The sequence below is a fragment of the Martes martes genome, assembly GCF_963455335.1.
Source record: "Martes martes genome assembly, chromosome: 1".
NCBI classification, from domain to species: Eukaryota; Metazoa; Chordata; class Mammalia; order Carnivora; family Mustelidae; genus Martes; species Martes martes.
In genome coordinates, this window is record NC_137888.1 from 49,693,564 (window position 1) to 49,716,974 (window position 23,411).

Consider the following 23,411-nt stretch of genomic DNA (forward strand, 5'->3'; position numbering starts at 1 on the left):
GGTGCTAAACATTTTGAAAACTTTTAAAGTTTGAGCTGAATGATTGTCCAGGCTGAATGGAGTTAATAAATCTCAGCAATGGAGTTCATTTTGTTAAGGGCTATCAGCAACTAAGTACATAACATTTTATAGTGTACCTACCATTCTTTATAATTTACCCATAGACAATAACTTCCATATGTACTGATTTCCAGGTTTTTTACTGATTATCAGAACATACTGGTTATAACTTAGTGATTGCATCAGACATATCTTCAATAGCAATGAACTTTAATTTGCAGATTTCTTAAGTGAAAGATGTACTATAAGCATACATATTCAGAATTACTGGGGTTTATTTGATAGATGAGTGTGTATATAATGTATGATCATTTTCTTTATAGGTTACTACCTTTTAATAGGAGATAATGGTCTCACCTGTAAACAAATCCTGTATTGAAGTGCTCCTCATTCTTATTGCTCTGCTATTCAATAATTGTCTAAGATGTGGGAACTATCTAAATGAGAATATTATATAATAAAAATTGCTGGACTTAATTCTGTTCTCAGATGTTCAAATTCATATTGACTTTAACTCTCTGACTCAGAACATCTTTTGTATGTGACCATTCACGTACAAATGAGGCTAAGTAATTATGCAGAGTATTAGCATATTTGTACACAGTGATGTGAAGTGGATTCCAGATAACCCTCTGAGCTTTTCACAAAAAAAGTGGAAAGAAACTGATATCCATTCACATACCACAAAGGAGGCTCTTTTATCTAAGAGCCATTTCTTCAAGCGAACTTTAGGATCATAATGTTCAGATGTAAATAAATACAGGGGAAGTTATAAATCCCCATACTTCACAATGTCCTTTTGTATCTAGGGGTCTTTCAGTTCAGAGTGGAAGCTCAATTTTAAGTTCTGTTTGGAGCTAGGCAACACACCCTGTTATCTAGTTCAAGTTTCATGCATTTATTTGTAAAAGAATTTGAGAATCCTAGTAAATAACTTGTCCACACTTAAGGAGCAGGACTGTGTTTGAGTATCTGATGATCTTGGCGGTGAAGGGGGAGCAAATAATATAAACTATAAGGTGTGCACAAGATCCTTGAGAGAATTTGCTAAGGGACAAGGAGTCTCACCTACCAAATGTGGTGACCTGGCCGGAAATACAGGGGGTCAGTGATTGTAAGTGATCGTAAATACAGAGGGAGGATGCATTTGAACTCACTCTGCCCAAGTCCCCTTGCAGTTCCTATGTAGAGGTTGGAAGAAATTAATATTTCTTCTACAAAAGAAATTTTCTTTTTTAAAGAAAATCTTTTTTAAGATACAAAAGAAATTTTGTAGAACCTTTGCAGAAGAGGTCTGAATATTGAAAACCAGGATTCTCAACAGGGTGAAATTATAATTTGTTATCCCAAAGATGACAATGTTGAGAGTCAAAGGAGGTGTTACTTATAATTATTCTGGGACAAAATGTATATTCCTGACTACTCCAGTTAAATTTGGATATGCTCTTACCAAACCTAATTAATATCACTGTGGGTCCTTCCTAAAAGCATAACATTTAAGAAAAAGAAATGCTTTCCTTCTGCTAGAAGAAGAAACATGACCAAAGAGTAAGGGATGGACTCAGGTAAAAATCTCCAAGAGCCATGCAAAAGGGACCCATGGGCATAGACCCAAAGACAGGTCATGAAGCCAAAGCTTTTCAAGCCATGGTCCAGTGTCTGCTGGTGCAGCAGAGGTAGGCTGCAGCCCATGGAGTGGTCTGTGTGAAAGACTGTAGGCTGGCAGCAGTGGTACGGAGCAGCAGCCTGGGAGAGGCCACGTCGTGGTACTGGATGGCTATGATAGCAGTCCTTAATAGCTGTAGGGCCCAGGGGAGGTCAAAGCAGAGCAGTACTACAGCATGGCTGGCAGTGTAAGATATATCACTAGAGTGACCAAATGTCCTGGTAGCTTGAAATGGTCCTGGCATAATCCTTAATGATGCTCCTAGAGTGAGTGGCTAACAAAATAGATGCAAAGTGTCCTCCCTTTAGCTCAAGAGGGAGGCAATTTTGTAGAGCAATTTATGCCTCAGTGTTTTCTGTGGATCTTACCAGGACCAGGCTGCGACCACTTGCTTAGTTCTTTCCCCTTTTCCTATTCTACCTGCCTCACTCCCTTTCAGTTTTACCCTGGAGAGCTTTCCCTCAGTAAGTCACATACATAAATCCTTGTCTTGTGTGGGTTCTTCTGGGGACTTGGCCTAAGGGAATGTCATTTTACTCTCAATAGTGTCCCAGTGTGCTTGATAAATTCACCCTAGACAGTAAAGTCGAATGCAGGCACTATGAGCAGAGACCAGCAGAGTAAAGTTTAGAAAAGACAGTGAGATTGAAGAGAAGCAGCAGGAAGGCAGACAGAAATGGGAAGCAAGTATGTGGCAGACCATCTGTGATGGCCCCACTCTAAGGATTTTCACAGCTGTCCTGCACAGAAGAGGGATTGGGTCCTGTGACAGTGCGTGAGAGCTATTAATTTAATGGGCTTCAGGTCTAACTCTCAAAGTGAGTTTATTTTGTGTGATCCTTGGGGATATGCGTATAGATACTAATGTGACCTAGGTATTAGTTGAAGTCATGCTATCCTTTTTGGTAAGATGAAATTAGCATAGTTTTATTATCTTACATCTTAGATAGTCTCATGTGCCGTCCCAAAACTTGTGTGAGTTTTGGTTACTTATAGTCAATGTTGGACTCTGGGTTCTGGTTTTGCTGGCCTAGGTGTCATTCACTTGGCTATATGAAGGCCACTAATGACATTAATTGAGAGCTGATTCAGTGGAGTCCTATGTGTGTGTGGGGGGGGGAGGTGGGGCTTATTGGGAAGAGTGGGAAGTGAGGAAGTGGGGATGTGAGGAAATGTTAACTTTGAAGAGTTCACTAGAAAAAAGATTGGTGAAATGGGGCTGTGGCCTTGTGTCTAAAAAAGATTTTTTTTTCAAATATGGAAAATACTGAGGTACATTTTATGTTAATAATAAAAAATAGCTCATACTTACATAACTTACCATGTACTTGAAACTGAGTTCTCCCCAAATATCAACTTCCTTAATTCTCTATTTTTATATGAACCTACCACCTTACAGATGAAATGAACTTACAAAAGGGGTTGATGGTGCAGCTACTACAGGGTGGGGCCAGGATTCCAATCTCAGCACTCCGTATTTCCAGAGCCCATGCCTTTTAGAGTAGAGATCACTGCCTCTTACAAAAATAGGAGTGATGGGGGTGGGGGGAGTGATGGTGAGAGAAGGAGGAATATTGCAGGAGCAAAGTCCTGAAGGATGAGAAGAGGGTTGGGATCCGGGACAGGTGGAAGGATCTTATCCATAGAAATTGGGACAGTCTATCTGATGGATTGCAGATGGAAGGAAGTTGTTAGCCTTCCTCCTTACTCTCTTCTGATGTTGTTTTTCATATTTCCTCAGTGTAATGTGAGTTAGGAGGGAAGTAGAAGGGACCATATTGAACATTTCAGGGGAGAGAAGATGTGAAACATATAAGTAATAATGACCTCGTCTCTTTTCATGTCCCACGATAGATCTGGAAGAGGATATCTGATGCCTGTTAAATTTACATCCCTGGCTATTTCTTACCATCAAGCTAGGTTGAAATCCATCTCTGTGCCATGGCTACTTACTTAGTAATCCAGGAACTCTCTTCTGTGTGAGGCTTGAGCTCCTTGACATGGCCAAATTTCGTGAAAACGAAGGAATGTCTGTTTTCCAAGAATCCTATTAAGGACATATGGGAATTAAAATAAGGTTTTAAGATGGCCAAGGGCTAAACTGAAGCGTTTCATGTGCCTCATTAAAACAAAATACCAAATACCACAATTGAAAAAGAATGAACCTTTAAAACCAATTGTCTGAGACCTCACCCCAGGAAGTTTTATTTTCCTACAGATTAAACATGCCTTTTCATTTTATTGGAAAGATATCTGCTTGTAAATGTGTTTTATGTACAGTTGAAGTGCCATTAGTGTGTCACAGGAAAATGTGCATTGCTTTGTGAGTGTTCTCTGTATCTTTCTTTCTTGCTTCCTGTCAAGATATGTCTTCAGGTCCTGGTCCATTAATGCCCAAGATGTTCAAATGTAGAAACACATGCCCTGTGAATTTGTTTAAAATTTGGCAAATAATACACAAATTCCTTCCTCTACTCCTATTTTCAGTTGTAGCTAAGCATCTTTGACCTAAGCTCTTCTACATATTCTTCTGAATTCCAGAACATTTTTTATGCCATTTCTAAACCTAAACTTACAACTATTTTGGGAGGGATATAAAAGGTACTGAAGATTTGCTCACTTGTCTAAATGATATTTGACCTGTGACAAGTTTTCTCAGAGGTATTCTAAAAGCCATTTAACTCTTCTGTGTCCAGTGGGAATTTTCAGTGAATATTCAGTGAATCAGTGCATACTTGCGAACCTACCCTTAAAAATGATCAATCTGCATCTAATAACCTCCCTCCTTGGATCCACTGTGAGAGTCACCACCACATCTGGGCAGAAGGGGTTCCAATTCCATGGGCCAGAATTCAAAGCCAGGGGATAATAGGGCTGGTTTCCTCTTCTATCTGCAATCCAACCTGCTGTGAACTTGAACTTCTAATTCTACTTGAAACATCCCAGTTTCTTCCATTCATTTCTAGTATTCTGTGTGATGGAGACATTAATTTCTCCCTGTCTTTTAGGAGCTATGGAAAAAGCATAATAATTTTTGATAAAGAACCCTGAAAACTCATTTATTAAATCTCCTTTGGGAAAGGAATGATTAATCCTTGAATAAATAACTTTATAAGCCAAGAAGTAAAAAAAGGCAAATCTTAGAAAGAAAGTTAATCTATAAATCCCAGACTCTGGCTTTTATTGGCCACTTATTAGGCTTTTCTTAAAAAAGCAAATTATTTTTTATTTCAGATTGAAACCTTTGAGTGAAAAGGAGATAGAGAAGCACAGCTAATTTCTGTATGCACTGAGATAGCATTTAATGGTTTAATTAATATGCAGATTAAGTGGTAGATATAAAACTTTACTATTCTGAGTCTAACCAGGGAATTAAGAATATTGTGTTTTCATTTTGAGCAAACAAATGCAAACAAAGGAAATAATAGGTGATAAAGAGAGATGTTGCCAGATTGATAAATTACCTGCAATATATATGATGATCTTTCTTATAATGTCAGAATTTTTTTTCGTAGTTCATATCTAATGTACTTTTGGTGTCTTTTATAGTATCAGATATAATAAAATGGAGTAAACTTTAGGGACTTTCCTTTTAAGATTTATTATATTAGAGAGAGAGGGAGAGAGAGAGATAGCAGGGGGAGGGACAGAAGGAGAGAGAGAATCCTGAAGCAGATTCTCCACTGAGTGGGAGGTCTATAAGGGGCTCGATCTCAGGACTCTGAGCTCATGACCTGAACTGAAACCAAGAGTCAGCTGCTTAGCTGGCTGAACCACCCAGGCACCCCATGACTTTCCTTTGATTTTAATTACATACAAATTATTTTAGTCATAGATATGCTAAAATAGCCCCTGACTCTTTAAAAAAATTGGTGGTGAAATACACATAATGTAAAATTTACCATCTTAAACATTTTTAAGTGTGTAGTTCAGTGATATTAAGTATATTCACATTGTGCAACCATCACTATCATCCATCTCCAGAACTTTCTACTTCTTGTAAAATTGAACTTCTGTACCCATTAAACAATCAGTTCCCATTCCCTGTGCTCTTCAGCCCCTTGACTTTTAAATAGAATGTGTTCTAAATGACTTTTAAATGTTGAAACTGCAATTAATTATAGAAGCAACCAAGCTAGTAATGATGAATTCCCAACTAGTCCACAAAAGCCTATTGACAGACTAGCTCACAAGACCTAGTAAGTTGATTAAAAATAGACAAATTAATAGACTTAGAAGTCATAATAAGCAGTGGTCTGAAATTTGCAGTTAATAAAAGGTATCTGTACATAGCTATTGCTTTACTGGGTACAAGATAATCATGGTAAGCAAAATTTGGAAATGAGCTAAGTTTCTGTCTTGTCTGACTTTTCTTGCATTTATCTTCTTTATTCTGGTGCTTTTCTCTCCAACTCTCAAGCTTTTACTTCCCAGATACTATCTTAAACTTGAATGTTATGCCCCACACCAGGTCTGTGTCATTCCTTGAGTCCCACACTTTCAAAGTACTTACTACTTTGCACATTTTGACTGGAGATTTTCAAAAGAAAGATGGGGGTGTTTTATATTAAAACAGGCTTGAAGGATCCCTGCAAACATCTACAAGTCACTTTTCACATTCTTAAAGCCCATGAGAATTCACAGGTAGTACATCACCAGATAAAAGTGTAGCGAACAGATTCCATCACACCATGTGAAATAGTGAATTAGGAGCATTCACAAGCACTGGTGATGGGATTCATTATAGCCTGGGCTCATCATCAGCCATTTTTCAGATGCCAACTTTGTGGTGTGCAGAGAAGCTGCCCTGTTATTAAACATAAGAAAAATACTAAATTAGACTTGCTAGTTGGATCATAGATATTGAACTTTATAAATTCCCTCTAGTCAGTATCTCAATTTGCATTCTCTGTCTGTTTCGCTTTCCATATCTTATGCTCCTAGGGAAACTTTAACCTGAGATGAGGCCAGGAGTGGGGCAGTGTGAAAATTTACAGTGTAAATTTTGGACAAAGAAGTGCTGCCTGCAAATCCCTAGGCCAGAGATTATTCTTTTAAGCTTCTATGGGTGGGGCCTACATTTAATAGTCTTATTTTACTGGAAACTATTACTGTTAGGAGAAGAAGGAGAGCTCCTTTGTAGGACAATAGTCACCCAAATGATACTTTCTATCTTAAAGTATCATATTCATCTTTTCCTGGGAGACTTTTCAAACTTTTTAGTGGTCTCACCTGGCTCTGCTTAGACAATCTCTAACCCATGGAATTTGGTCTGCTAGAAAACAGAAAACCATTTAGTTTTTCCTTTTGGCAAAGTTTGGATTGTGATAGTTTGCCTTGGGATCTCTGTGGGCGTGTAAACTTTTTTGGAAGGGATGTAGGAAAGGGAAAGATTCCTTCTGATATTTAAATGTTGGAAAGCTGTGTAATTCCCTAGTGTTTCTTCACAGTACACCTGGCGATAATGGTTGGGATAGACTCATAAGAAAAGAAAAAGCTTTTCTGATTCAATTATTCCACTCAAGGCATTCAGTCTGGTCCAGTTTTCCTGTGTAGAGCTCTTCTGTAGCAGGGGGACCATTGCTTACATCTGGTGAATGAAAGTCAGCCCTTGCTGGACGGCCATCCTTTAGCTGAATGTTACCATTTCTTGCTGGCTAAGACATTTCAGCATATATCTGTGATCTAGAAAGAAATCATGCAACTGTTTTTATGGCATACTTTGGTAATTAAAATAACCACAAATGTTGTGGTCACAAAGTTGTGCCATTTATTACAGTATACTATTTTAATATTTCAATTCTCAAAGATTATTCATATACTTACTAGTATGCTGGGAGAATAGTATCCATTAAGGGTTAGATGCTTGAAAGGTGATTTTTTAATAACACTAACTCTTTCCTTTTCCATTCTTTTATGTTAATCATTGCTGCACTTGGTTTAAAACTATGACATCTTCACATCAGTAATTCTTACAGGTATAATGCCAAGTAAAGTTACCCTTTTCAGCTCAAAACATCGCCGTGGGATAAAACTAAATCAGGGTTAAAGAAACAATATAAAAGTAAATCAGAACAGACATTTATAGGGAGGAAATAATATTTTTATTGAATGGCCTACAGCAGCTATAATGTTCAGAAATGGGAAAATGCCATCTTAAGGAAAATAGACAAATAATAGGAGACTCAGTTTGAAGGACCAAAAAGTTGTAATTTATAAATTTTCTCAATGTTATAAAACTTTTTTTATCAAAAGGAGAGGCTATTTCTGTTTACACTGGTCTACATAAACAAAAGAAAATGGAATTATTGTAATGAAGCTGACCAGCTTAAGGAACTGATCTAGATTAGTCTTATATATCTTTACCATCTCTGTATTTAGATTCTCTTCATATTTGGTTATAGATAATTCTTTATAGAATTATCTGTTATTTATCTCAATTAATGGTGGATATGTACAAAATCTTTGGTTTTAGATTATGACTATATCTACCAAGGCCTGGTAATAGAAGTTGATCTTTTCTGGGACGCCTGGGTGGCTCAGTTGGTTGGACGACTGCCTTCGGCTCAGGTCATGATCCTGGAGTCCCGGGATCGAGTCCCGCTTCGGGCTCCCAGCTCCGCAGGGAGTCTGCTTCTCCCTCTGACCTTCTCCTCGCTCATGCTCTCTCTCATTCCTCTCTCTCAAATAAATAAATAAAATCTTAAAAAAAAAAAAAGAAGTTGATCTTTTCTGATCATTCAGTCATGCTATTCTAATAGAGTCACTCAGGGACTTACATATAGGGGAGACAGGTTGACTGAAGGAATAGAAACCATAAAGTACTCCCTTGCTCCTATACCCTATTTCTGTTAATGGGATTATTAGAGTAAGAGTTATTTGACACAGTTACGAAACACTCTATGAATGGCCTGGAATATTTAAGCACAGCCTACAAAACCCTGGGCCCAAAATTTTTACATTTACACCTGTGTCTGGCTTTATGTATTATTTGCATTCACCTGACAATTCACTGATTATTAATTTTATAAACTTTGGTGTGTGCCCTGCAACGACTGGAATGGTTTGTGGGCTCACCTGATCACCAGAAATAAGCTGGTAATTATTCACAGCCAGTTGCAGAAGGTAAGGAACAAGGCAAGGCATTTATTTGCCAACGGGCGCCTGAAGGCCTCCTCCTTTATTTTCTACTCCTTTCTCTCCCTTTAGCGTACCAGCTTTCTTGGACTCTACTTGTGCCCCAAGCCTACAAGTTCCAGTTGTTCTCTGAGACCAAGGCTCCAAAACGTCTTTGCTCCAGAATTTCACAATCTTATTGATTACAAGATAAAACTCTCTATATAATATTTGTTTGCCTTCTAAAGGTGTATGATGCCAATATGCTCATTGGCCACTACGGGCTGGGGTGGGGCAAGGCAGAGTAAGTGAAGGGTCCACGGATCCATGGCCAGCTCATCTTCCTTGGTGCATGTGCAGATGACCTTAGAGAGCAACCTGCAGTTTTCAGACTGTTTTTCTTATTAAATAAGGCAAAAAAGAGAGGACGCTATGACTGTGTACTAGAGGATAACATCAATTTGTTTGTAGTTATCCTATGTTACCCTTTACTTATAAGGTACGTTTTTAAAGATTACACTGTTAATAGGCAACATTTTCCTCTAACTTTGTTATATACTTTTACATGCTATATCATGCACGGAACTGAATTTACGATACCCAATACTGACTTTAGCAAGAGAAGTGCCTTACTTTTCCAAAGTTTAGAAATGGAAAAATAATCTTCTTTTCACTTCTGATTTTTCAATTTAAATGTGTATGAGCAAGAACATCCTTTTATGAACATCTCACCAACAGGATTTTCTACTTGCAAATGGAATTTTTAAAATTTGCTAATGTGATATATGGGTAGTACACTAGTTCTTGACAAAATATGACTCCTTTCCTACTGTTTTGAGACTGCATCAGTAACCTTTGTTGATGGGAGTCACAATGTGGCACTGAAAGAAATAAGTTTAAATCATTCAGAAGAATGCTGAGAGGTTTGAAGCTGAGTTTTGAAGGGCATATAATTAGGTGGACTGTATGTTTCAGTCACTTTTGGGGTATTGGTGGAAGATTGCATTATCTAAAAACAGCATTTCACCGACTTTCAAAGAGAAAAAAGATCTAAGATGGGAGAAATAAACTGTGCATCACAAATGCACCTAATGGAGAATGTGAGATTATAGAAGGAATGTTGCAAAAGGGTAACACAGTAGTGCTGACGTGACTAAGATCTTGGTTATTAGAAAATAACTAAGAATTGGTCCTTTGAATTGGTTACTGAATACAAATCTGTAATTACTATTAGAGAATCACTGGCTTTTGAAAATGCTCGTCAGACATTTCTTAAAGTATCCTTATTACCGCATGGGAAGTATCAAAGATTAGAAAAGGCCCAGGCATAAAATTTGCCATATGCTTTTGAAAAGTCAGCAAAAGATATCCTGGCTCTTTTTTAATTTTTACAGTTCTCAAAAATTGTCATTCTTTGTGGTGATGAGTTATAGGCAAAAATCACACACACACACACACACACACACACACACACACACACATACATACAATATACCCTGTGTCTTCTAGAAAGATTCTAGATAAAATGCCCAAAACTTATTAGCTGTGTAGAAGAACAAGGATAAACATATTTCAGAGATATACCAGGCCTACAAGAGTACAGACCACAGATAAACGTACAAGTTTTACTTTTGCACATTTAAATTTGTGAGATAGAACATTCATTTGGTCCTTAGTTATTGAGCATCTGCTATATGCTAGATACCCTGCTGGATCTTAGGGATATAAAGATTTCTGACCTCAATGAGTTTACTCTCTATAAAAGGAAATAGAAATAAAGAAGCAAACAAAAAAGTACAAGTTGTGATGAGAACTATAAAGAAAATAAATGTGTTTAGAATAGGGAACAGCATGTGAAAAGAATTGTTGTAGACAATATGATCAATATACTCCTAAGATTACACTTAGGCGGACATGAGAGATAAGAAGAAACCATTCTAGTGGGGGAAAAAAATCCAAAAAATTTGGTATGGGAGAATGTTTGAAATACTAAAAGAATCCAAAGAATACCACTGGGTTTGGAATAGGGTGGACACTTAAGTTGATTTTCATAATGGTGGGTTAAGGATATAGTTAAGCATTTCCACTTGCAGTAGAAGAGTTTGGGAGATAAGACTTAATGTATTTGGCTATCAAACTAGGTATAATTTTGTAAGTTCACCCTTCTGCAAAGACAGAGATGGTCTCTACCAGCCAAGAATCAGAACTTGGAAGGGAAGAAGCATATAGCTCTTCCTTTCTACTCTTGGAAAAGTGAAGCTTCTTTATCTTTAGTACAGATAATTTCTTATCAATCAGTGGGATCCTCTGATGAGTCCATCCAGGTCACAGCTTAGAGACCTCTCTAAGACACATTATTCATGTGATCATTTATACTTGGGAAACCTTAGGGATTCTAGTAGCCAGGAAATTTTTTTCATTCTAGAATTTCTGAGAGTTTGAAATCCTATACTTTTTTTTTTTCCCCCAACTCGGGACTTTTGCTCTGAATTTGAGTCTTTCTTATTCTTTTATACTCTCTTTCTACATACCTACTTAAGATGTGTATTTTTGGTTTCAAATCTATGCATTCATCTAAATGCCAGCAATACCGTGGATCTTGAATTCACCTCTGAGCTTATAATGTGGGCCATTTTCCTTTAAATTTTTTAGAAAATTTTTCTCACCAAAAAATATCTTTCTCAGTTAATACTCTGCAAATAGTTTCTAACTCAGGAATTTAAAAGTCTGAGAAATATTTGTATCACCCTTTCACAGAACCACTGGCTAGGGAACACTCACAACTTTGGGGGTCTTCCTAGGTTCTTTACGGGAAATTATTCATGTTTGACACAAACACTGAATATAGTATGGGAGTTTAAGCAAAATTTCTGAGCTCAAATAAATACCTTACTAGTCGTATGGATTCGGAGAGTGTTTTTATGTTTGTTTTTAATCAAGAGAAGACCAAAATCATTGGACCAAATAGCTTTTGTTGGGGGAAAGCATTTGTCCTGGGTAGGAGGGGTTTGAGGGCATAAGTGGAATAAATTAGTAAATAGCTTTTCTGCAATCTCTGACCAGATCCAAACATGACATTTTGATAGGTGGTGCAGGGATATTTTGATGGTACGGAAGGCCTGGGGAGCTATAGCTGTTAAGAACAGCAACACCAACTATGATATTCTGTCCTAATAGTTAAGAGAGGTGGCTTCTGGTCCTGACTCTGTCATTAACTTGCTATGCTTTGTGGAACAAGTCACTTAGCCTGTCTTGGCCTCAGTTTACTCATCTGTTAAAAACACGATTTGCATCTGATTCTTTTCAGAGCGCCTGTATTCCTTCATGTGCCAAATATTTAGTGAGCATCCACAATACTAAGTATTGTGATGAGTGCTGGATAGTCAACTTAAAACTAAAGACACTGGACAATTATTTTTCCAAGGTCCTGTTTTTTCATGTATAAAACAAATGTCACAGGTAACCTCTATCTCACGGGGTTTTAAGAATAACATATATACATTGCATAACCTAGAAAGAAGCATGGCACAAATGTTGTGCTCAAGATAAAGTAGTCATTGCTATGACTAGTAGGATTGGAGACTGTAGTCCTTGGACTCATGGAGACGCTGAGAGGATCAGACAATTACAATACTGTGATAAGTGCTAAGGTAAAGCAAGGTGGCCTTGCTTTGGTTCTGAGGGCTGTTCCTGAAACCCCCAGTGCATCAGCTGCCTGACAGCAGCCTGTGATTTTGAACTCTGAGCCTCAGGGTCTCGTTTTTCTCTACCTTTTATAGCCATAGTCATGATATGGTCTGTTCTGCTAAAGAGTTGGTGAAATTTAGTCTCCAAAGTCATCGATCACCTTATACTTGCCAAATTTTCCTGATATAAAAACCCTTGATTAATGTCAATGTTGCAGATCTCATTTTGTATTAGTTTCATCTTAGTATTTATTGACTGATTGTGAAAATATGTAATAAGAAATATCACCACATAGAAATATATTTACAACCAATTTATGCATTTAAACCCTAATAGTATTTACATACATTGAAAAAGAGTATTGTACCGCTTGGAGCTCTCCAGAGAAAATGAAGCAATATTGATGACACATATGGCTTACACGGGTGTGGTGCTGTTAAGTCCAAAATCTGCAGGTCAGGCTTGTGACCCCTGAAGAAGAGCTGATGTTGGGTTCTTGAGGAAGATTTCTTCAGGGAAACTCAGGCTTACTTTAAAGCCTTTCATTTGATTGAATGAGGCCCACCCACATTTTCTCCTAATCTCCTTTATGTAAAGCCAACTTATTAGGGATGTTATAATTAGCTACAAAATAGCTTCACAAAAACACCTACATTAGTGTTTGATCAAATAGCTGGGCACGGTAGCCTAGCCAAGTCAACACATAAAACTATCACAAGTACACATTTCTAGAAGATATTTGATTTATTCATCTTGCAAAAAGCATTTTGACATGCATATAGATTGAAGGGACTGTCTTTGGTTTTCTAGAGGTCAAAGATCACAGATTGAATTCCATAAACTTAGATCAATGTGAAGATGGCATGATTTTTTAGGACCACAATCTTTCTATACTAAGGGCACAACAAGAACATTGGGCAAGTGTCCAGCTGCTTTTTCCAGGGAAAACTCTGATTTTGCTTATATCAAAGTCGTTGGCTATGCTTGGCTCACACTGTGACACTACTCAGCAGAACAAGTGGGCTTCTGAGAACACTGCACGTGTGATTTGTGATTCCTGTTTTGTTGTTGAGTACGTTTCCTAAAAACCCAGCTAGCAAGATATGACTGCTCCAACTGGCCAATAAAGGCAACACAGAGAGGATTATGAATTATTACTAAAGCATATTGATTTTTTGAAATGCTGGTGAGATTTAAAAGGAAGCAGAAAAGCCAAATCCTTGATTGGGGAAGGCTGGCCCTCATACAGGTAGAGAAACATCTTTATATAAATTTCTAGGAAAGATATACTTTTACAAAAAATAAGTCTTTCCATTCTAAACGCAATTTCTCATCTCCTTCTCTAGTTGCTTTCTATCTTCCTCCTTTTCAATTCCTCTGGTCAAAGATTTTACAAAACAATGTGCATTTTATAAGCTTTAGTTCAAGCAGAAATTTTTAGCTGAAAGCAGCTAAAAATTATTGCTTAACAAGTATTTACCTAATCTGATCAATTCCATACCACATAAACATAGTTATTGAAGTTGACATGGTTTTGTCACTACAAGAAGTTTGAGAATGAGGAATCTTCTAATTCTAGCCTAGACTTAGTACTGACCAACTATATTGCCTCTCATGTTAATTATTTAAAAAAGGAATCCAAACCAAGGAAGTAAAAATGATTATACAAATCAAAAAATCATGGGGCACCTGGGTGGCTCAGTGGGTTAAAGCCTCTGCCTTCGGCTCAGGTCATGATCCCAGGGTCCTGGGATCAAGCTCCACATCGGGCTCTCTGCTCAGCAGGGAGCCTGCTTCCCTTCCTCTCTCTCTCTGCCTGCCTCTCTGCCTACCTGTGATCTCTGTCTGTCAAATAAATAAATAAATAAATAAACTTTTAAAAAAAGTGATTTGAGAAGTGAGTTGGCAGAAATTGGAAGGTAAGACAAACCATTAGAGACTGTGAACACTGAGAAACAAATTGAGGATTTTGGAGGGGGGGGGTGGGATGTTGAGTGAGCCTGGTGGTGGGTATCAAGGGGGGCACATATAGCATGGAGCACTGGGTGTAATGCATAAACAATGAATCTTGGAACACTGAAAGAAAAAAAAAGGAAAATGAATGAATCATTCAAAAAAAAAATCATTTGAGAAAAAGTTAACCTCTGGTGAGAAGAACCCTAAGAGCAAACTTGATTACTGTCTTTGAGCATCTGTAGGACATTTTGTCAGGGAATGTTGATCAGTTATACTCTGTCCACAAGGAAATGGTCAAGAGAAAATAATCTTTTTTATTTTTAAAGATTTTTATTTATTTATTTGACAGACAGAGATCGCAAGTAGGCAGAGAGGCAGGCAGAGAGAGAGGAGGAAGCAGGCTCCCCACTGAGCAGAAAGCCCGATGCGGGGCTCGATCCCAGGACCCTGAGATCATGACCTGAGCCAAAGGCAGAGGTTTTAACCCACTGAGCCACCCAGGTGCCCCGAGGAAATAATCTTAAATCAATGGCAAGAGAGAGCTCTGTTGGACATGGGAGGTACTTCTTGATCATCCAGGTGATAAAATACTGAAATTGCCTGCAGAGGAAAGCACTGCTGTCTTTATCCCTAGACATCTGATATACTTGATAATAGTCATATTTGAATGAGAAATTTTTCTGAGATGGGAGGCTGGACCACATGTACCTTCAAACTCCCATGCAACTCATGATATTGGGCTGACCATTTTATGTAAAGGGCAAGCATTTATTGAATATCTAGTATATTGGTTTCCTGTACTGCCATAACAAATGACCACAAGCTTAGTGGCCTAAAATAACAAATTTGTTACCTTACAGTTCTACTGGTCAGAAATCCAGAGGCATCTCACTTATTGGTAGACTGTGTTCTTTTCCAAGGCTCTAGGAGAGGCTCTGTTTCCTTTGTGTCCTGAGATTTTGGTAGACTTGGATTCCTTGTGCCTGTCACCTGAGGGCTATTTCCACCTTCTAGAGCCTGCCTTATTCTTTGGTTCATGTTTTCTTTCCTGCATCTCCAAAACCATCTACACAGGATTGAGTTCTCCTCACATTTTCTCTCTCTGACATTCCTCTGCTTTCTTCTACTTTTAAGACCTTCTTTGATGACATTGGACCGACCTTAATAATCCAGAATAATTTCCTTATTTTAAAGTAATTGAGGTATTAGATACAAGGTTAATTACGGAAGTAAGGTAATAGGACCTTAATTCTATTTGTAAACTTAATTCTCTTTTCCCATGTAACCTAACATATTTACAGGGTACAGGGATTAGAACATGGACATCTTTCGGGGGAGGGGCATTATTCTGCATATCACAACTGCAATGATATCAGCACTAACTGGTTTTTGCATTGGAGAAGAATCAACCTTTAAGATGTTATCCTACCATAGTTGGAGTTTACAAATAATTAATTCAAAATATTGAGGAGTACCGAGCATGCCAGACACTGTTTTAGGAGATGCTGTCCTTGCCCTAAAGATAATATAGGCTACTAGAGATATCTACTATATAGAGAGATGAATGTAACACTTAATAAGCACTATAATATACTATAATAGAGTGGTGAAACAATCAACTATTTTTTATAGTTGAAGTCTGGGAAAGTGCAGAGAAGATGTTTAAATTAAATCATTTAGGATGAATAGAGGAAAGTATTCTAAACCAAGGGAACAACATGGAGAAGGGAAGTGCATGGCATAGCCAGGACTATAAATATAGAGGGCATGTGTGAGTGTAGCAGGAAATTCTAGAGCGATCTGAGGAACTTGGAGTTTATACTCTTGGCACTGGGAAAAATTTGAGAAGTTCTAAACTAGGATGTGATGATCTGACTTTCATTCCAGAGACACCATTGAAGTAACACAAGTTATAGCAGTAGAGATAAGAATATCTGTCTCTCTTACATAACTAATCTTCACTTATTTTACTTCCTAATCATTTATGTACATGCCCTAGCTTCCTTATAGATTGAAAATCCTTTAAGGCAAAAATATGCATTTGATTCATCTTTGCATTCACTCAATGCTCATAAAATTATCTTTAAGAAGAAATGTAGATAAATATTTGTTTGATAAATAATGCCAAACATATAATGAATGAATGTAATCTCTCATAAAGTATTTCAATAATTATAATATAAATAAATAAAACATTCTTCTAAGACAAATACTATCATAATATTTGATTAGGATAAAGGCCAACATTCATATTCAGGAAGGCACTATGCTAAGTGCTGAATAGTCAATGAGGAACAGAGCAAAGTTCCTTTAATCTAGGAGTTTTTAGATATACCTGGATGAACAAGACATGCACATAAATTACCTAACAATAGTCAGGAATATATGCTAAACCACAATAGAACATCATACTCAATGAGCGTTTCTAGAAGTAAATTTTTGGACAATTATCATGAGATGGTTATAGGTTAGGGACATAGACGTTCCCTTTAGACAGATCTGAGTTTAAGCTTTGACTCTGCCTAGTTCTGTGACCTTGGGCAAATTATTTAATTTGTCTGTTACTTAATTTTCTGATCTGTGAATTAAGATAATTAGGATACTTCTTACTTCACTGGGTGGTTGTGAAGATTAAACAAGATGTATATGTATACATATGTAAGCTAAAATATTTATTTCTTTAAGATTTTATTTAATTTGTCAGAGAGAGAGAGAAAGAGCATGAAAACACAAACAGGGGGAGTGGCAGGCAGAGGGAAAAGCAGGCTCCCAGCTGAGCAGAGAGCCCAGTGTGGGGCTGGATCTCAGGACTCTGGGATCATGACCTGAGCTGAAGGCAGATGCTATAAGACTGAGCCACCCAGGCGTCCTTAAGTAAAAATACTTATATACAATAAATATATTTACTAAAACATAAATAAGATTATGATCTTATTTAATTAAGGATTATCTATCTACTGATTTACCTTTAAAGAATAGTGTTTGGCTCATAGTAATATCTTATAAAATTTTATCATTATTTGTGTACAAAGAAGATTGGAAACTCTTCCTGGGGAAGATGAGATTTGGGTTGAACAATGGAGAATAAAGGAGACTTTTGTGGGAAGGGAAAGGCAGGGAGAGGAGAGGAACTGAATTACAAAAGTAGAAATTCAGCCTTCAGTGCTCTTCTTTCTTTCTTTCTTCCTGATAACCTTCAAAAAGTAAAGTGCTTTTAGTTCAGGAAGGCTAAGGAAATGTAAGAGAATACCTGAAATTATTCTTCTAATATGACTGGTAATGTATTTAAAGATGGCTTTAGCTGTGTCATAGGACTTTTAACAAGAGCAATAGCCATCAGAAAATGGATATCAATAGAATTAGAAGGTCTTTTTTTAGAAGAAATCCATAGCGTATAAAGAGCATTCGGATCTTGTAGGTTGACCCATTCTGAAATAAAGTGCTGAGGTTGAGTCACGGTAGCAGACCAGGTGACTTAGCTAACCTGTCATTTCTGGCTCTACACTCAGAGACTTTAGTAAGTTCTATGTCCTGTTTCAGGAGAGGAGCCCATGGGGAAACATGAATTTTCCCCTAATTCCCTGGAACCACCTGGGCAAATGAAAACCCCCTCCAACTCTGAGAAGTGGTGCAGAGAAAGCTGGGTGGGGGGAAGCACATCTTGCTGCCACATTTCTTAGGAGAAAATGGAAGGATAGCTTCCAGTCTATGAATGCAAAGTGAAACTTCTGACAAATACCTAGGGCTGTGAGGTCAGAGATGTAGTGTGCTACAGCATTACAAAGCATAAATAGGCTTTGCACCAGTCATGGGTGAATCAAATCATGTCATGCCTTACCACCTAAATGACAATGATTAAAATGGAAGGTATGGGCTGAAGTCATTTAAAAAAACATCTATACATCATATTGCTTGAATTAAAAAACTGGGATAGTATTAGCAAATTGGTGTAGTTGGTAACTATAAAGCCCTAGCCTTCTGATCTTGATTCAATCTTTCTCTTGTGCCGAGTTTCCCCTTCTATAAAATGTAAATTATAATATTGCTCACCTTTTAGGTTTGCTGTATAATATTTTTTACCAGAGCCCATGACATAGTAAAGCACTAATAATTATCAGCTAGGTGCATGGGTTAGTTTCCTATGACTGCTGAAACAAATTACCACACACAAGGTGGCTTAAAACAATAAACAAAGGTTGGGGTGGACTGGAAGTCCAAAATGAATTTTATTGGGCTGAAATCAAGGTATTGGCAGGGATGCACTCCCTTTGGAGGTTCTTCCAGCTTGTAGTGGCCATTGGCCTTCCTTGCCTTGTGGCTACATCACTCCTATCTCTGCCTAGCCTATATATCATCTCGTATCTATGTGGTATAGCCTCTCTCTGCCTTTCTTATAAGGACACTTGTGATGCATCAAGGACCAACCTGGATAATGCGAGACACAATCTCCTCATTTTAAGATTCCTAACTACATATGCAAAGAAGCTCTTTCCAGATAAGGTAACATTTAAAGGTTCCTGGGATTAAGACCTCCTGATAATTTTGTGGGCCAGTATTTAGCCTACAACAGTGTATTATTAACTTTCTGACCTTCATCACTTTTTTTTTTTTAATAAAATAGGCACAAATATCTGCCTCATAGTCTTGTAGCAGTGATCAAAGGAGATAAGAGCTGAGCATATAGTAGGTGCTCACTATAGATTAAGCTTTTTTTTCCTTATCCCTTTCTCCAGCTGAAAACAACTTTACTGCCTCACAGTTTTGGAGACTAAATGTCTGAAATTAATGTGTCAGTAGGACCATGCTTCCTTTGAAACCTTCAGGAAGAATCATTTCTTAACCCTTCTACCTTCTGGTGTTTACTTGTACTCCTTGCTGTTCCTTGTTTGTAAATGCATCACTGTAGTTTCTGTCTCCGTCCTCATACGGCTACCTTCTCTGTGTGTCTGTGTCCAGATTTTACTCTTATTATGAGGACATGAGTCATGTTGGATTAGGATCCACCCAAATGACCTCATTTTAATTTGGTCACATCTTTAAAAAGCTTATTTCCATTTAAGGTTGCATTCACGGGTTCTGGGGGTTAAAGCTTCAACAAATTTTGGGGGGAGACACAACATATGTTTGTGGGTAGACAATATACATTTTGGGGGGAGAAACCAAATACAGTCTCTTGATTTTCTTTGGAGGAATCATTATACTCTAAGTTCTCAGGCCTGAGTTTTGAACAGGATTGAACTGACCAAGTCTTAGTTTCAAGGAAGAACTATAACTGGTTTAGGCAGAGAATCCTGCCTCATCTCCCTGGTCCCTCTGCTTGGTTCTGGCTGTGTTTATCTTTTGTTCATAACTGTTGAGACACTAGGAGACATTTGCTAGCATTCTTGGAAAAGAAAGAGGCTTATTTCTTTGTTTAATTTTTGGAGACTAAGTACGATATAAGGATTCGACGTCCACTAAAGCCATCTCACTACCATTAGGGGCATTAAAAATCAGATAAAGCCAACCTTCAGAAGGATGGATACCAAGAGATAAAGAGAGGTGTGCCCTGATGACACTGTGTCTCAGCCAATCAGTACCTGAAACCATTCCATTGTTAGAGTTTTCTAAGAGGAAAGAAAAAACAAACAAACAAACAAAAAACAACTTTGTTTTTTTCATCTAAGCTAGTATGTTGGAGTTTCTATTCTTACAGCAAAAGTATCCTAACTCTATTGTGCTGAGATTAGAGAGATAGCCCTTCTATTTATGGCAGGAAATTGAACAATAATAATAGTTAAGATAACAGATTTGAATGATTACTATGTTCCCAGCTTGGCTCTTTGTATAGCTTAGGTCATTTAATAGCTACAATGACCCTAGGAATTTTATTATCTTTATTTTATAAATGAGGAAGCTGAGACACAAATACATTAATTTTCTTATTTGAGCTCAGTGATTAAGGGGCAGACAAGAATTTAAACTTTACAGCTTGACTCCAGGGTCCACTCTCTTAGCCACTTTGATACTGCCGCCTCTTTGCTATCAGGGTCTGTGCAAAGGCAGCTTAGACAAACCCCAAATATTTCATATACATAAAACAGGGAGCTCATTAACACTGTAGAAGATCCCAACCATTCTCCCCCCACTCTGTATTAGTTTGCTATTGCTGTGTAGCAAATTAATACAAACTTAGCAACTTAAAACAGTGTCCATTTATTATCTTCTGTGAGTAGAGAGTCCCAACTGGGATCTCAGGGTCTCACAAGGTTAAAATCAAGATATTAGCTGAGCTGTGTTCCTTTCTGGAGCTTGAGATTCTCTGCTGAATTCATGTGATTATTGTCAGAATTCAGTTCTTTGCAATTGTAGGCTGAGGCCCTCAGCTCCTAGAGACTATCCATCTTTCCCTGCCCTGTGACCTTCTCCCCAACATGCCAGCTTGGCTCTTTAAGTCCAGCAGGAATGACAATCCCACCACTTATTCAAGGGAGAAACTGTGTCATCATATTCACAGGCATCACTGGCACTCAAGTGGAAAGAATTACACAAGGTATGTACACTTTTGGGTGGAAATCTTGGAAGTCACTTAGAATTCATGCTTCTAGAACCCTGCCTTCTTCCATAGTGCAAGGAGCCATACACAGTGTAGCATGCCAAGAAAGGTACCACATGTGCTTTCTGCCTTAGGCTTGTAAATGGTCTTCCAAAGAGAATAGAACACAAATTTCCAATTCCTCATTGACATGTTGTAGGGAAACATGACAATCACCTAGAGCCTTATGAGATTAGAAGACCTGGAAAATGATTGAGTGTTTTTAAAATGAAAGAACACTTCTCAGGGTCACCTTTCCTAAAACTATTACCTCCATGAATGTGGTTAAATTGGGCAGAAACTACCTTGCAAAATGGTTATTACACTTAGTTGCAGTTCATTAGGACTGTTCTGTGAGTAACTCTATTAGTGTTTCTGAATCCCCATTGCTTGTGGGGTCTGTCCCACTAAATCTGCCCCACCACAATAACAAATCTTTCAGTAAAAATCTATTTGGACTACTACTACTTAGAATCAACCTGATTTATTAGACTGAATTCAAAGAGGATTCTTAATTTGAAATCTGTTTAAAATGAATATTAGTTAAAATGGCTTATTTTTCATTAAGAGAACATTTCCATGAAAGACTAACCTTAAATTACCATTCTTATTTAGCTAGAGTCTGCCTAAGAGAATGGGAGGTAAATAAACATATTAGGTTATTGAGCAATTTTTATCTTTTGTTTATATTAAGTAGGTGCAGCAAGACTATCATTACTGCAAAGAAAACTGCGTTATTCTATTGCTCACTTTTAAGCTTTGAAAGAGAAACTAATGTAAGCTTTTAAGCTATGATATTCAAACATACATTTCCAAAGAAAATTGATTGGTCATTTAGGGTTTTTTCAATCACTAACTATGGTCATTTTTTTCCTCCTGTTTTGATTTTCTTTCATCTCTTCTGTATGGAATGAAGCCTCTAGGAGTTGTATGAAGTTGATCTTATGAAAAAGTCTTAAAATTACTATTGATCATTTTCAGTGGACTTAATTTATTTAAATGTAATTTCAGATATCCAGTTATCTTATATGCATATTATGCTGACTTTCTTCTGATGCTGATTACATTGCTATAGATTAAAAACTGAGTGCCTTCCTCCCTCCTCTGCCGTCTTCATTTCCCATTCTACCTCTGCCAAGGCTCTGATTTTCTCACCCATTCTAGCTGACTATAGTTGCTTGCACTGAGAACCCTGTTTGTAGCTTCTCCAAGCTTCCCTGACTTCACATAGAAAGGAATTGCTATCATAGTAATGATTCTGGCTCCAGGAATCACTGGGGGGAGAGGCATTATGATAGTGGAAATGGCCTTTGCTTTTACTGCCCTATACACCCTCAACAACACACTTGTGAGTTTCTGAGGACCACCCACTTTTTTGTGGCAGATGCTCAGAATTCTTTTCATTTGTTGCTGACCTTTTTTGTCCCAATCCAAACCTTTCAAATATTTTTGCCTGTATAATTCAAACGTTAAACCTCTTTCTGGCAACCTTTGATTCAGTGATCCCTTTTGATCAGCTCTCTTTAGAGACCGATTTGCTTTACTCCTCAGAGTCCTAACAAGCTGGCTGCCTCAGGAAGGAACCCACTAATTTGGTTCCATGGGGCCAACCCACTGTAACAGGAAAGGTTAGCCATAATCCCTGAAAGAAGGGAGAATAGATCCCAGAAACCAGGAGAGATGATTTGGGAGATAACACTAGCTGGGATAATGCAAGTGTTCACCCACCTCGTCCCTGATGGAAGACAATTTCTTAGGGACTAAAGTCATTCTTTGAGGGCACTTAGTAAAAACAACTCTAACACTGGAAGGATTATACTCAGTGATAGCTGCACTAGTGGCTACAGTAAGCTTTCTCATGAAATTCTACAGGATTATTTGATTCTTATAGTTACAGTCTAAGTATTTTCTGATTTGGGGGATTGAGTTATATTCTACTGCTAGCTCAGGTCCAGGCTGAGCCCAGTTATCTCATGACTTAGATTAGATTCCCTGGAGACAGTCCCAGAAACTGAGAATTGTATACATATTTATTTGGGGCTGCTCTCAGGAGATATACCTACAAGACTGGGCAGAAAGAAAAGCTGACCCGTAATGAAGTAACTAATGAGACATTAGCCCCCCAATTTGTCGCAAGCTCTGGAATGTGGATGGTCCTTAGAGTCATCCTAAATGGAGGCAAAGGGCAAGGACTTCTTACCTCTATGTAATCTAATCATTCACATCTTTGAGTGCAGCAACACAGTATCCACTATAGTACATTGTTACATGAAGAAACAGTGCACAGTTAACTGATATAGCAATATTTGATTTATAGTCAAGCAACATGCTTGCAAATATCACCTAACCTTA